This window comes from Tachyglossus aculeatus, chromosome 3 (genome assembly GCF_015852505.1).
Source record: "Tachyglossus aculeatus isolate mTacAcu1 chromosome 3, mTacAcu1.pri, whole genome shotgun sequence".
NCBI classification, from domain to species: Eukaryota; Metazoa; Chordata; class Mammalia; order Monotremata; family Tachyglossidae; genus Tachyglossus; species Tachyglossus aculeatus.
The window spans coordinates 40,079,488-40,092,412 of NC_052068.1; the positions used below are offsets into that span (position 1 = coordinate 40,079,488).

A 12,925-nucleotide genomic window follows, 5' to 3' on the forward strand; every position below is an offset into this window, starting at 1 on the left:
GGCCTTCTTGGAATAAGAGGAAGAAATGTGAAAAATATTTGAAAATATTTGTTAAGCTTAAAACATTTTTAGCAGTTGCTTTTAAACATCAGGCAATCTGGAATGAGTGCCCTTTCCTAAGGAATTCATCATTTGTCTGAAATCTAAATCCTGTGAGAATAAAAGCTGTCTCTTAAACTCACACTATTAATCAAAAGGTGGGTTCAGTCTACATAATAAAAATTAAAGTTGGTGAATTACTGTAGTTCCTTTGAAACCAGATTAGTTTATGAGGTAAATCTGGTAGCATGATGAAATCTTATTACACAAATTACAGCAGATTTAAATGCCGCCGCATTACGTTCCTAGCTAAACCAGAACTAGGACAGGAAATGTGTAAGATGAAACTTCTCAAGCTCTTCTTAATTGAGCTGCTGTGAAGGACACAGATTCTTGAGGAGGGTTAGGAGATCCTCACTGGGGCAGCAAATGTATCTTATATGACCATTGACTGAAATAACAACTGCATTTATTGAGCGCTTCTATTTGCACTGGACTGAACAAATACCATAAAAAACAATGACAAAGAAAGCAGTACCAATTTAGCAGTCAGTACTGGTAAAAGGTTGATCCTTGTCCTGAAGAAAAATATGGTTTAATGATAATTTTGGATTAGGAAGAGAGGAGAGGAGAAGGAAGATCAGTTTCAGAATATTCTTTTCTCTTTTTGATTATATTTCCAATAAGTTAAATGGACCCTCTCCCATCTGACAGTGATGTACCTACTTTTCACTGCCCCTCACCCCTAATCCTTCCTCCTTTACAGCCCTTCTGGCCTTAGTCTGAATCTCCATTTGGGACTAGCAGCAATTGTGGGATGGCAGGGGCGTATCTAGGAAAACCATGAGCCTCGCGGTGTCAGTGACATGTCACATGTTGCCTTGTGATGACATTAAATATGCTTCATCCCAAATGTGTCATTGCACTGCAAAGAACCTCTCTACCCAAAGCAGCGGTGGAAGAGGGACTTGCTTTCAGCTGTCTCAGTTCTCTGCCTATGTCCATCTGGATTGTTGGGATTTTTCTGAAGGGTTAATACGGGGAGCGGGAACTGGAAGGAGCCTGGCTCCTTGAGAGGGAGACGGGAAGGCTGTGAAATTACCAAGTCACATTTCATCGGTCGATTTATTTCTTTGTTTATCAACCATCTCTGTACGCTTGTTGTAGGCAGGGAACGTGTCTGCTAAATCGTTATATTATACTCTCCCAAGTGCTCCACACGGAATAAGCGCTCAATAAATGTGATTGATTGATCTCACTGTTTACAGAGTGTGGTACTAACACTGGGGAGGGTACAATACAATAGAGTTTGCAGTCACTATCCCTGCTCCCCAGAAGTTTTCAGCCTAGTAGGTGCTGTGCCTCTCTTCCTCCCACCTCCCTCTCTGAATTTGGAAGGAGGAGGAATCTGTCGTGGAAGCAGTGGTGAGTGGGAGGGTGAGAAACTGTAAACAAAGAACTCCTGGGGAGAAGGGAACCAGTTTTCACTGAGGACTACTGAATAGTCACTATTCAGTAAAGTAAGTTCTTGGTTTGAAACTCTCATGGCTAATGGACACTCCGTAATGATCTCCTACATCTCAAAGGACACAAGCTTTTTATCTTGGAAACCTCTTTCCTAGGGGCTATTTTAATGATTTTCTTTAAAAAAGAGAAGACTGTGTTGTCTGTGAGGGATGGAATAAAGAAGACTTCCAAAAGTGAACCATCTCTATGTTTCTGCTTCCCATCCCCTGCAGCTTTACCCAGACTCCATCCTCTTCAGTAATTATTAAATGTCATGATATTGCATTTTTTTAATCTACTACTTGGGGTCCCCTTAACAATAATAATATTCAAGTTTGTTTAGCCATATAGAAATCAGAAAAGTACCTCCAACAAGCTTTTGTAGTCCCCCAGGGGTTGTATAAGCCCATCAGCCATCTCTAGTCTTTTATGTATCCTTATTTACAGCTATCTTGAGCACTTGGGTATATATGTTTATTCATCTATTTTTCTTTTTTTTTAACTGCAGTGCAGGGTTCAGATGAGAGAAAATCACTGTTTCTCCCAAGTAAACCTTCTTAGTCCCTGTCCTTTACTCTCACCTCTCCCATTTCTTATTGCTCCCCTTATCCCCTGACTGGAATCCCTTCTCCCTCAAATTCTCCCAACCACAGCTCTCTCAGTCCCTACCTTCAAACCGTTCAAAAAATACACACTCCCTTTCCATGGCTCCTGGTACTTAAATAGCAGCAGTAAATGGTATTTATATGGGGGCGGGGTGCCCAGGGGAAGAGGGGAAGGGGGGTTCTCTGGAGTGTGCCTGGAGGCAGGGATGACATTCAACAGCCCTTAGGACTGCAGTGTCTGGGAGATTTGAGTCATGACAGAAATTCTTAGAGCAGTAAAGTAGCATTGAAGGGGCAGAACTTCCAGAATTCCAGCTGGCCTTTTCGAGTCTGAGTCCTGGGGCTTAAACCCCATGATCCCTTGTGATATTCCAGCCTAAGGGAAGCGTGAGGAGAGAAGGATGATTGACAGTCAGAGAGGCTGGATTTTGAAGGGACAGACAGGAAGTCTGGAGCTCGAGAAAGTTCAGGGCTATTTTTTCAGGAAAGAAATTCAGGCAAATGCTCTGGGAAGTCCACCGAGTAAATGCAATTACTTTGATGCTGCTGACCTTTTGGTTGTCCTCATCCTGGCTCACCCTCACGGAATGTACGGGAAGGTCAATCCCAGCCCCCTTGACCTGGGAGACATTCAGGTCCAGGCTAGAGTGAAACTAGAAGCACGGATAAGGATGGATTTCACTACTGTCTAGAGAAACCCGTTAAGTTCAGTCTGAACCATTCTGGAATGGACCCAGAGGCCTTTGGGCTTTTGATTCTGTACCGGGGCAATGTAGAGAGAGGGAAGACATTCCGTACCAGAGGAGAGGTCAGCAGCGATATAGATGAGCTTGAATTACAGTGACTTGGTTGGCATTAGAGGGGAGAAGTGTGCCGGCTGGGTTGTAGTAGGAGGGGTAAGGTGATTGACTGTTTTAAAGCTGATGGTTTAGGAGTTGGCTTGATGAGGAGAAAGATGGAGGTTCTTGAGGAGTGGGGAAACATGGACTGATGTTTTTTAGAAAAATGATCCAGACAACAGAGTGATGTATGGCCTGGAGTGGGGAGAGACAGGAGGCAGGGAGGTCAGCAAGGAAGCTGATGTAGTAGTCAAGGCTGGATAGAAATAAATACAATTGATTGATTAATTGATAAATGCTTGGATCAGTGTAAAAGCAGTTAAAATAAGTACAATTGACTGATTGATAAATGCTTGGATCAGCGTGGTAGCAGTTTGAATGGAGAGAAAAGGGCTATAAACTTCTCTTCTAGATTCCAAGATCCTCAAGGGCAGGAATTATATTTATCAATGTACCGTATTATCCCAAGGGCTTAGTACAGTACTCTGCACACAATATGTGCTCAATAAATATCACCAATCAGTTGATTGATTGATCATAAATTATAATCTCTACATCAATAATACACATACCCCTGCCATGATCACATTTTCAAGGACTATAATCCTTGCTGTATGCCTTGACAAATCCCTTTGTTCATGCCAAACCCTTGTCCCAGTACTCTCCCCTGTCTGACCTTTGGTCTTTATGTGACAGGAAAATATATGTGATCTTAAAACTGATATGAGTACTACTGAAATAGAATTATATGTGTTATAAAGTACTGTATTTGTTCTATTAATTCCTCTAAGAATTCACTAGTTTCATAGTACATAAATCTGATTAAAGAATAGCATGAAGCTTCAAATTTGCTTTTGGATCTCCAGTTTAACTGACAAATGTTGGGAAACTGATATAGCTACCTAATGCCCTCATTATAAGGTCTGCAGAAGTGTACTATATTTTATTTAAAATTAGCTTTTTTGAGGATAGTAAAATACAGACTGGTGATTTGAGGAATTTTAAGATTTTTTTTTTTTTTTAAATAGTCCCCACTGTTTGGAGAGAGCCATTTTGGTCCAAGAGACAGCTCAAACTGGGGGAAAAAGAACAGGATTCTCCTGACTGGGTAGCTCTGCCTGAGAGCATGAGGCCTCTTGTTCTAGCCCCAATCAATCAATCAACAGTATTTATTGAGTGCTTACTGTGTGCAGAGCAACTACACTAAGCGCTTGGGAGAGTATGCTACAATGGAGTTGGTAGACACATTCCCTGCCCGTAAAGAGGTTAGAGTACAGAGGAGGAGACAGATATTAAAATGAATAGACAAATTATTGATATTTGCATAAGTGCTGTGGGGCTGAGGGTGGGATGAACATTAAGTGCTGAAAGGGGTCAGATCCAAGTGCGTAGGTGTTGTCTGTCTCCCCCTTCTAGACTGTGAGCCCATTGTCGGGTAGGGACCGTCTCTATATGTTGCTGACTTGTACTTCCCAAGCTCTTAGTACAGTGCTCTGCACACAGTGAGCACTCAATAAATACGATTGAATGAATGAATAGGTGGCACAGAAGTGAGAGAGGAGGGGGAAAGAGGGCTTAATCAGGGAAGGCCTCTTAGAGGAGGCCTGTGTCAGAACCACAGAATATTTTAAATAATAATAATAATGTTGGTATTTGTTAAGCGCTTACTATGTGCCAAGCACTATTCTAAGCGCTGGGGTAGATACAAGGTAATCAGGTTGTCCCACGTGGGGCTCGCAGTCTTAATCCCTATTTTACAGATGAGGTAACTGAGGCACAGAGAAATTAAGTGATTTGCCCAAAGTCACACAGCTGACAAGTAGCAGAGCTGGGATTAGAACCCATGACCTCTGACTCCCAAGCCCGTGCTCTTTCCACTAAGCCACGCTGCTTCTCTATAAATGATTTTTAAAGGATGTCTTTATTCCTTGGGCAATTCTTTCAGTATCAGACTGATGGGGGAGTATTGTGTTTTAATAGTTATTAATGCTTCTGGGATGATTTCTTTTACTTAGTAAGAGCTTTTTAAGAGAAATAGGGAATTGCCATAATTGGAGTGGTTTAAGGCTAAGTAAGACAAACGCTAGCAGATGTATGGAAAGGCATTATGCTATTACATGAAGTGACTGAGTTTTTCTATTAATGTCTGAATCTACTACCTATTTTCAATATCCTTTAGTTAATACATCCCTTAGAATTTACCATGTTAAATTCCTCCTATTTAATTACTTCTTCCAAAATACTATCAGAAATGGAGTAACAGAGGAATATCGAATTGCTGAACTTGGAGTCAATTCTAATGGATTAAAATGTTACAGAGGCATAGTATAGCCTGTTAAAGTCTATAAATGCTGAGGCTTTTATTAAAGCAGAGGTACTTGTTTCCAAAGCAACAGGCATTGATCAGGTGCCACAACATTTGGCTATAATTATTACATTTCTGTACTATCAGTTGATTAATCCTTAAATGATCAGTCTTTGTTCCCTAAAGTGATCAGTGGGGCAGAATGATGCCCTAGAGAAGCAGTGTGGCTTAGTGAAAAGAGCACAGCAGCAGGAGTAAGGAGACCAAGATTTTCCACTTTCCTGCTGCGTGTCATGGGAGAGTCACTTTATTTCTCTGGGCTTCAGTTATGAGAAGCAGCGTGGCTCAATGGAAAGAGCCCGGGCTTTGAAGTCAGAGGTCAGGGGTTCAAATCCCGGCTCCACCAACTGTCAGCTGTGTGACTTTGGGCAAGTCACTTAACTTCTCTGGGCCTCAGTGACCTCATCTGTAAAATGGGGATTAAGACTGTGAGCCCCCCCGTGGGACAACCTGATCACCTTGTAACCTCCCCAGTGCTTAGAACAGGCTTTGCACATAGTAAGTGCTTAATAAATGCCATCATCATCATCATCATCATTTATAAAAATGGGGACAGGGACTGTCTTATCTGTCACTGTATCTACCCCAGAGTTTAGCACAGTGTTTGGCCCATACTAATTGCTTAACAAATACTCTAATTATTGTTATTATTAAATTGTTGCTGTAGGAACTGACTCATCATTTTCCCTCTCTTTCATTTGAGACAAAGTGAAATGAAAGGTTTTCAGTACAGTAGTTGGTGCTCAGTAAGTGTTGATGGTGGTGATAATGGTGCCATTAGAGGTGGGAAATAGTCTCCTCATCTTTTTGATCTAGGCAAGTTCCAGATTTGGGAAGGAAGGAACGAATTGTTTATCAATTTCCTGAGAGGGGAAGGAGTAAATAAATCTGAAACAGTATGGGTTTTGTTACAACAGAATTGAGGGAATGTTGGTTTGCCTCAAACTGCATCTACAGACACAAATCATTCATATTCTAAAATACACTTTATTAAGAAGGGTTTGTTTTATTTGTAACTAAAATAGCTCCATACTTTAAACTGCCTTAAGCTTCTATTATCTGGACAATCAATCAATCAATGGTATTTATTGAGCACTTATTGCATGCAGAACATTATACCAAGAGCTTGGGAGAGTACAGTATGACAGAGTTGATAGACACATTCCCTACCTACAACGAGTTAACAGCCTAAAGGGATAATTTTGTGGAAGTCATTTTTGTCATTTGGTCCCCAGAGATGTCTCTTGGGATAAGGCGAGACTGACATCATGGCATATTGCAAAATGCCAGTATTTTGGAATAGTGTGAAGCAAGACTGCTGAAAATGTTCACACTATCTCAGAAGGAAATAAATCATGTACAATTTTACTAGTGTTCCAGTAGTAAGGCCACTATATCCATTAGACAAATTAAATATTTGTCTTGGGCCAGTTGCCCATGATGGGGGCCTTGGTGGCCAATAATAGGGATAACTGCAACTGTCAAGTGGCCCACCATGAAGCAGCATGGTTCAGTGGTTAGAGCACGGGCTTTGGAATCAGAGATCATAGGTTCAAATCCTGGCTCTGCCACTTGTCAGCTGTGTGACTTTAGGCAAGTCACAACTTCCCTGGGCCTCAGTTACCTCATCTGTAAAATGGGGATTAAAACTGTGAGCCCCCTGTGGGACAACCTGACTACCTTGTAACCTCCCCAACACTTAGACCAGTGCTTTGCACATAGTAAGTGCTTAATAAATGCCATCATTATTGTTATTATTATGGCCCAATCACAGTCCCCTCTCCTTGCTGACTTAGCATCATCTGCCCCATTGGAATATAAACTGAGAAATTCATGGAGCGAAGGGTTTCTTCCTGCCTTCTGGAGTTGGCAGGGCAAAATGTGGACTGTGGCCGGGTGATATCATATCCATGTGAGGGTCACCAGAGTCCTACTCTGGCTCTCTATTCCTAGAGAGCTCAAGGGAGATGAGAATAGCCCTCATGGAGTCTTATACTAGTTCTCTTCATTCTTTATCAGTACCAACAACTTTGAGCACCTACACAGTGAAGAGATTGTACAGTGGTATGACAGCAGGCCAGACACTTATTCTGTGTCACCCATTCACTGGTGTTTCTGCCTGGTGATGAGATAACTCTATCTGATCTCCCTATGGCAGCCTTTAAAATTATTTCCCTGTAGCTTCCATCTTCCTCCCCAACATCCCTGAGTCTATCAGTCCCAGGGCCTTGAATTCAGAGACACAGGAAGTGGGGAGCACAGGAACTAAGGGAACTGGAAAACAATTTTAAATATCACTTTAAAGAGAGACATAAAATTTAAAGAGAAGCTAGGGTGGTGGTGGTTCACTCATTCAATCGTATTTATTGAGCACTTTCTGTGTGCAGAACATTGTACTAAGCACTTAGAAAGTACAATGCAACAATAAAGAGAGATAATTGCTGCCCAAACAGGCTTACAGTCTGGAGTGTGGGGAGACAGACATCAATACAAGTAAACAGACATCAATACAAATAAACAGAATTATAGATATATACATAAGTGCTATGGGGTGGGGAGGGCATGAGGAGAACAAAGGGAGAGAGTGACCCAGAAGGGAGGGGGAGCTGAAGAAAAGCCAAAGATCCTGCTTGTGGGTTATCTGATGTTTAGGTGAAGCTGTTCCAGGCATTTACTCAACTCTCTCCTCAAACTTCTTGCCCCTGGCCTCTGCCTTCTCTTTCCCCTAGGGACAGGGCCACATACTTCATCGACGAAATTGAAGCAATCTGGAGTGATCTACTGAAAATCTCCCCTTCTCCTCTCCAATGCCCCCCTCCTCCTCCGCCTTCTTCGAATATCCCTATATTACCTGCAGTATCCCTCCTCTCTAAATCTACCCACTCCACCTGTAATTCTGATCCCTGACTTCATAATTTATCAAAACATCTTTCTTGAAGAAACTGCCATCTTCAACCGTTCACTTTACAACGGCTTCTTCCCCACTGTTTTCGAACATGACTACATATCCACTCTCCTAAAAAAACCCCAAAACTTCCACTGACCCCACAGCTCCCTCCAGTTATCACCCCATCTCCCTCTTACCACTCCTCTACAAACTTCCTGAGAGAGTTGGTTGCACCTGCTGTCTCCACATACTCTCCTTCAATTCTCTCCTTGGTTCTCTTCCAATCTGGCTCTGCCCGCTTCACTTCACAGGAACAGCCCTCTCTAAAGTAACTAGCGATCTTCTTCTCACCAAATCTGAAGACCTCCACTTTATCCTAATTCTTTTAGACTGTTCATCTGCCTTTAACACTGCAGACCACCCCCTTCTCTTTGAAACTTTATCCAACCTTGGCTTCACTGACTTTGTCCTTTCTTGGTTCTCCTCCTATCTCTCTGACCACTCTTTAAACGCTTTTGCAGGCTCTTCCTCTGCCTCCCACCGTCTGACAATGGGGGTCCCTCGAGTCTTAGTTTTAAGTCCCCTTTCATTCTCCATCTACCCCCACTCCCTTGGAGAACTCATTAGAGAAGGAGGATGGCATAGTGGACAGAGCACAGCCCCGAGACTCAGAAGGTAATGGGATCTAATGCTGGCTCTGCCGCTTGTCTGCTTTGTGACCAAGGGCAAGTCACTTAACTTCTCTGTGCCTCAGTTACCTCATCTGTACAATGGGGATTGAGACAGGGGGTCTGTCCAACCCGATTTGCTTTTATTTACCTCAATGCTTAGTACAGAGCCTGTTACATAGAAAGCTCTTAGCAAATATCATAATAATTATTATTATTTTTCACTACTATGACTTCAACTACCATCTCTGTGAGGATGATTCATTCCTAAATTTACATCTCCAGACCTGACCTTTCTCCTTCTCTGCAGACTCACATTTCTTTCTGCCTTCAAGACATCTCTACCTATATGTCCCACTGACACCTCACACTTTACATATCCAAAACAGAACTCCTTACCCTCACAGCCAAACCCTGTTCTCCTCTGTCTTTCCCATCACTGTAGACAATACTACTACCCTCCCTATTTCTTGAGCCGGTAGCCTTGTCATTTTCCTCAACTTGTCTCTTTCACTCAACACACATATTCAATCTGTTGCCAAATCCTGTCAGTTTTACCTTCATAACACTGCTAAAATCCACCCTCTTCTCTCCATCCAAACTGCAGCCACACTGTCTAGGAATGACTCTCAAAGGAGGTGGTTCTTTAGAAGGACTCTGAAGAATGGGAGAGATGTGGTTTGGCGAAACTGAGAGGTGATCAGGCGGAAATTCATGAGCGATGGTTAGGATTTGAGTCCCTATCCCAGCCCTAGTAGATAAAGTGGAGCAGACATTGCCCACCTCAAATGGCTTCATAGGACTGGCAGATGTCAGTCAGAGGGGATGCAGCTCATTAGTGGGTCTTAAAGTAAGACCCTTAAAGTAAGACCACTTTCTGCTTGGTGAAGAAAGTCCAGATGTGCTGTCCAGGCACATCCGTAATCCAATCAAACACCTCTTATACAAATAACACCCCTGTCATGTACTGGTTTTCTCTCAGTTTCTTCACTTAACTTGTTTCACTTTCCTACACAGATTTGTTTTCCAGTCCCTCTTGTGTTTTCCTTTGCTTTTAAGTTATTCTCTCCGCCTCTTCTTCCTTTGTCTTTTTGCTATTCTTCTGTAACATTTCTAGGAAAGCAATTCGGGTGATTTCCTCAAAGAGCATTCTCAATTAGAAGTGAGACACTTTTATAAATAAGTATGTTTGTTATTGAAAATAATACCTACAGGTTTTTCAGAATTTGTATAGAGAATCCTTAGCTCTTTTTTTCCCTCAAATATTCATCTGTGGTCTTTTAATAATTGAGAATTACAGATATAAAGACATTGGAAAGATAATGATCTTTCCATTTGAAAATAATTTCATCCTGGCATCTCATTGCTTTTATCTATGATGACCGCCTTGTCAGAGCTTCAGTGTAGTGTTATCTAGGGGAGAAACCAACCATATGAAATCATTTCAGCAGGGATCCTTTCTTTCAAGTTGATTTCTGGAAGAATAAATTGTTGACAGGAGTCCTTGGCATTAAGAACAACTGAAGAACTTGGTCCTAAACACAAGAAGGGGCCTGAGAGACCTAAATAACTGGTTTGCTTGAAAGAATGACTTTCTCTGGCTGGGAGTCTGGAGTGGCTGGGCTCTTCTTTCTTCTTTCTCAGCAGTCTCCAACTATTTCAGTACTTCTTTTCCCTAGCAGGGCTGAGCAGAGTTGGAAAACAACCCTACAGCACTTATGTGCATATCTGTAACTTTATTTATTTGTATTGATGTCTGTCTCCCCGATTCTAGACTGTGAGTTTGTTGTGAGCAGGAACTCTCACTCTTTATTGTTGCATTGTACTTTCTCAAGCACTTAGTGCAGTGTTCTGAGCACAGCAAGCATGTAATAAATATGATTGAATAAATTAATCAGGCAGTCTGTATTTGTTTTTATTATTGAAAAGGTGGAAAGAGGGGAAGCTAAATATTGATGGTAACAGGATAGGCACAGAGTTTCAGGAGACTCTCTTCACCCTTATTTTTTCTCTTTCTAATATCAACCTATTCATTGTGCATTGCTTTCAACTCTTTCTCCACGGACCCTCTGCTCACACCTTTCCTCCTTTTTAGATCTGTCACTCCCTTTGTACCTAACAAGCAGTACTCTTCCCATCTTCAAATATCTTCAAGTATTATCTCCTTCAGGAAGCTTTCCTTGATAGATCTACCATTTTCCCATTCTATTTTCCTTCCCTACTGTGTCCTATGCTCTTGAGCCATTACCCCCAAACACTTAGGTGTTAACCTAGAGAAACAGCATGGCTCAGTGGCAAGAGCCCGGGCTTTGGAGTCAGAGACCATGGGTTGTCAGCTGTGTGACTTTGGGCAAGTCAATTCACTTCTCTGGGCCTCAGTTCCCTCATCTGTAAAAGGGAGATGAAGACTGTGAGCCCCCAGAGGGACAGCCTGATCACCTTGTAACCTCCCCAGTGCTTAGAACAGTGCTTTGCAGTAAGTGCTTAATAAATACCGTTATTATTATTATTATTATTATTATTATTATTATTATAACCTCCCCTCCACAACGTTTAAATATCCCTATTCTGAAATTCCTTCCCTACCTGTCATTTACTTCAATATCTATCATCTCTCCTAGAGTGTAAGTCCCCTGAGGTAGGGATCATGTCTACTTCATTGTACTCTCTCAATGGCTTAGCCAAGTACTCTGCATTCAGTAGGAACTCAATAAATACCACTTATTGATTGATTGACTTCATTTAATCTCAGGTAGGAAGGAAGATAGAGAGGAGACATGAACAAAATCTCCCTAATTTTCATTATAATAATCATCAACTGCACCAGCATTAATTGAGCACTTGCTATGCTCTTGTCAAATGTCTGCAGGGTGAACATGGAATTGTTAATGAAATCCTACACAGGATTTGGGGGATCCCAATTAATCCATCAATGATATTTATTGAGAATTTACTGTGTGCAGAGCACTGTACCAAATGCTTGGGAGAGTACAGTATAACAGAGTTGATTGACACATTCCATCCCATTGTAACTAGAAAGTGGTAAGTTAAGACAAACAAAAGGAAAAACATCAGCACACAGAGAATCGTAAATCTGTGAATTTTTTTATCCCAGGAAGTAATGCACAAAGAAATTATCAAGGAATTAAATATAAAGGCTGGAATAAATGTATAGATGATTAGTTCATAATGAGTCATTAGATGGGTAAGTTAGGAGTGTTAACATATCCATGAGGTTGAATATCAGGTAGGGCAGGCATCATGTTTTTCTTGCCAACATCCTTTGGTGCAATTGTCAGAGGCAGAAGGGTCTGATGCAAGATTGTAGTGCTTATGTTCTAAAAGAAAGTAGCTCAGAATGAATAATAGATTCTGAAAAGTAAACACCTTTCGCAATGCCCAAGTGCAACAAAAAGTTACTGATAATTAAGTCTTTGTTAAATGCATTGAAAATAAAATCTAATTTCAGACTAAAACTTGCTTCCCTATGAGGGAGAAGGGAGGGTGAATACAGAAACATCTTAAGAGAATTGGCACATTCTTCAAGAAGTCGGGAGTGCGAAGTTATCTATAAATTTGTGTTGGTGAATTTTTGCCACATATATTTACCGTTGACAAAAATCTACTGTGGATTATTTAGCTGGTATTTGGTGCAATTGAGGTCTTGACTGTGTTTTTGGTGTGTTTAGCAAATAGCTGAGGCTTTCAAATTGAAAGATTGTTGATGCTATTTAACCCAGACTCACTTTGCTCACTATGACCCATCACACACTGGAATATTAGGCTTCTGTTTTTAGACCTTAATAGTGACTTTGAGCAGTGGTGGGATGAGGTGAAAATATATTTATGTTTCTGAGCTGTGGCTGTTATTGCTAAACCTGTGTGGCTGAATGAGGGAATGCTTTTTTCCCTGTCTTTATCTTCTGGGTCATAACTGTTCTGTCACTTTTAGAATGGAGACTTGATTTAAGGAAAGTCTGACTAGATGGGCCAGTATATTTGCTCGCTGGAGGGAG

At 41.4% G+C, this 12,925-nt stretch overlaps 1 protein-coding gene across 1 annotated transcript in view; it reads left to right on the forward strand.

Annotated features, from left to right (window-relative positions):
- The window catches only part of PRKG1 (protein kinase cGMP-dependent 1), a 1,213,342-nt gene that overhangs the window by 21,954 nt on the left and 1,178,463 nt on the right, over positions 1–12,925 (forward strand). The window lies entirely within an intron of this gene.